This window comes from Elephantulus edwardii, unplaced genomic scaffold (genome assembly GCF_000299155.1).
Source record: "Elephantulus edwardii isolate Elephantulus edwardi_28Jun2011 unplaced genomic scaffold, EleEdw1.0 scaffold00140, whole genome shotgun sequence".
Taxonomy (NCBI): domain Eukaryota; kingdom Metazoa; phylum Chordata; class Mammalia; order Macroscelidea; family Macroscelididae; genus Elephantulus; species Elephantulus edwardii.
Window position 1 is genome coordinate 3432270 of NW_006399890.1, and position 3568 is coordinate 3435837.

General features: G+C 41.0%; 1 pseudogene; it reads right to left on the reverse strand.

The window, feature by feature from the left end:
• Nucleotides 1-814: 814 nt before the first annotated feature.
• LOC102876502 lies at nt 815-1474 on the reverse strand (annotated as a pseudogene).
• Nucleotides 1475-3568: the final 2094 nt, after the last annotated feature.

Sequence of the window (3568 nt, forward strand, 5' to 3'; positions counted from 1 at the left end):
CTTTCTCACACACAAGAACCCGTTGCAGTTGTCACCACATCAATCCACCTGGTTGAGGGTCTTTCTCTTTTTCGCCAATCCTCCATCCTTTCCAGCATCATGTTCTTCTCCAAAGAATAGCTTAACCTAGCAAAATGCCCAAAGTATGTGAGGTGAAGCCTCATCATTCTTGCCTCCAAAGAGCACTCTGGCGGCACCCTCTCCAAGACACATCTGTTTGTTCTCTTGACCATCCATGAGATGTTCAGCGCTCTTCTCCAACACCACAGCTCAAAAGCCTCAATTCTTTTTCTCTCATCCTTATTCATTGTCCAGTAATCAGATGGATAGCAATTAACTGGAAAGATCATGGCCTGAATCAGATGCACCTTAGTCCTCAAACTGACATCATTATCCCTCAATAATTTGGAGAGGTCCCTAACTGCATATTTTTCCAGTACAATGTGTCTCCTTATTTCCTGACTACTGGAACCAAGGGTGTTAACTGTGGATCCAAACAAGATGAAACTGTTGACAGTTTCAATCTCCTCTCCATCTATCATGACACTGCCTCTTGGTACAGTGGTAAGAATCTTTGCCTTCTCTTTTTTGTAAATAACCAGTTTATTTTCTTTTATATAGAACACCATGACAAAAAAATTATTAGTACATAACTATGTAAGAACATTTACATCCACACAATCAACAGATTCTTGCAATTCATATTTTTAAAATAGTTTTGAGTGTTAATCACAGGAGGACCTTGGTGGAATAATTTTGTAGACAGTTCGCATTTTAGTAACAAACTCGAGGCAGAGCTGGCAGTGCCACTCTTTTAGACATAAGCAATTTTATCAAAATGTTTTGAAGGGATTATGGTTTTTAAATCTCCCTCTCCACCATGATGCTTGGTCCGAGAAGACATTACCAATGTGGGCCCATTATATATGTATCACATTCTGGGGATACTGTTGTCCCATATTGAGAAACAAAATATGACACCATCGATTATGCAGAGTGAGGCTCCCGTCCAACCGATGAACAGAGCCGCCCCAACTCGTACTTTTGCTTCACATAGAGACGATCAAAGAATTCCCCGGTGATCTTGTTTGCCTACAGGGAGCAGCCAGTCATGGAGCAGAGCCCTGACAGTATGAATACAATTCCAGCCAAACAAGCAATTTTAACTTTGGCTTTATCGGAGCCTCTGACTTTGGTAACTTCATTCCAAACAGCAGCAATCCTAAGTCCTCTACATGCCTGGATGTAACCGTCCAGCGCCAGCATGGAAGGAAAATCCTTGCAGTTGGAGACGACGGTGGAGTCGGTAACGCACGTCTTCCAGAGGTTGGCCCAATAGGGAGCGGTGGTGATGACCATTCCATCGCTGGTGAACACCTTCCAGTAGTTGGTAGGATGCATGGACGATATAACCACCCAGGTGGAGAGGGATCAAGAAGGCGATGATCTCCGATGCCGTGCTCGCCATACCGCCAGCTGCAGCTGTGCTCACTCATCTACTCGGTGCTGTGACGCCCACACGCCTGCCAATCTTTGTCTTCTTGACACTGAAATGTAATACATACCAAAGGCTGCATTCCTTGATCTTCTGCAACAAATGCTTCAAGTCTTCCTCACTTTCAGCAAGCAAGGTTGTGTCATCTGCATAAAGCAAGTTATTGATGAGTCTCCTTCCCAGAGTCCAACTTCTCGATAATTTGCTCAGCATACAGATTGAATAGGCATGAAGAGAGAATACGACCCTGTCAGTTTAAATACTAAATGCATCTCATCCCACCATGGTCTTCTTGATTACTTGCTATGCATTTAGTGTTGGACAATGATTAAGGATGACAGAAGAATTGATACCTTTGAGTTGTGGAATGAGAGAAGAGTATTGAATATCCCGCAAACTGCCAAAAGAACAAACAAGTCTGTCTGGGAGAATGCGTGACCAGGGTGCTCCTTCAAGGCAATAATAGTGAAACTTCATCTCCTATATGCTGGGGATATTGCTAGAAAAACATTATGATTGGAAAGGTGGAGTGTCTGCATAAGAGAGGAAGACCTCAATAAGATGGATTGCCATGGTGACGGTGACAATAGGCTCAAGTATATCAGGGATGGTCAGGATGGCACAGGATAGGGCAAGGTTCAGTTCTGTTGTTCATATGAGTCACATCAACTAGACGGCACATAACACTTCAATATTCTTTATGTCAAGTGTTAAAGGTATATTTTCTGAATTGGCCTCACTAAAAAAGTCTTCCTGACCATAGTACACTGAAGTCTTGGCATTATTCTCAACAATATTTATAGCAATACTTTACACACGCAAAGCACTCGATAGAAGTCTACATATTTAACTTTTGTGAGAGTTAAGAAGAGTGAATTCAAACTTTTCAATCAGATGACGTTTTTGTAAGTTTGTTTTCTCTTTTTGCTGGAAAAGATAACTTTTTTAAATAAAATTTTTTATTTTAATTGTCATTTTAACAAATGTTTACAGAAAAGTTAGATTTTCATTCATTAATTTTTGCACATTTTACTCCCTCTCCCTTCTTTCTCCCTCCCAAAGTTGACTTTTTTTTTCTCTTTTTGTTAGTTTATTTAGGATAAAAGAATTTTTAAGAAAAAGAAAAATCAGAATTTAAATCAATAACATACATGATCTAAAGGAAATAAAAACACTACCTTGAAATGGATTGTATAGACCTTTGATGAGAAACAGGACACAAAGCTCCAAAGTAAAATACTCTGACTACAAGTTGTGGACTGGAAGAGAGTTACTTATTTTCTGGTTCCAGTATCTTCAGCTGTAAAATGGAGATGAAAAGAGGATTTACTTCGTAAGGTCATTGAGAGAACTAGATGCATTTACCACATGGGAAGCATTTAGAACAGTGCTTGACAGAGACAAGAAATTTTAGCAATTAGCTATTGTTGTTGTTGTTATGTGCTGTCAAGTCACCTGCGACTCATAGCAACCCTATGTAGAACAGCCTAAACCCTGCTTTATCCTGTGACAACCTCACTGTCTCTGATACACCCATCCCAATTACCCCAGTCACTGAATCTATCCACCTTATAGAGGGTCTTCCTCTCCTGCACTGTCCCTTTAACAACTCAAGTATGACATCTTTCTCTAAGGACTGGTCTCTCCTTGCGATGTGTCCAAAGTATGTCAGATGAAGTTTCAGATTCCTTGCCTCCAAGAAGCAGCCTGGTTTAACCCTCTCTAGGACAAACCTGTTTGTTTTCTTAGCAGTCCATGGTATATTCAATACTCGTCTCCAGCATCACAGCTCAAAGGCATCAATTCGCCTTCTATCCTCTCTAGTCAGCTCTCTCTGATACTTAGCAAGTGATTGCAAAGACCACGGCCTGGATCAGACACCCCTTAGTCCCCAGAATGACATCATTGCTCTTCAGTCCTTCAGAAAGGTCCCTAACAGCTGACTTTCCCATTGCAATACATCTTTTAATTTCCTGGCTGCTGGTGTCAAGAGTGTTGACTGTGGAGCCAAGCAAACTAAAGCTGTTAACAATTTCAATCACTTCACCATCCATCCTGATGCTGCTAATTGGC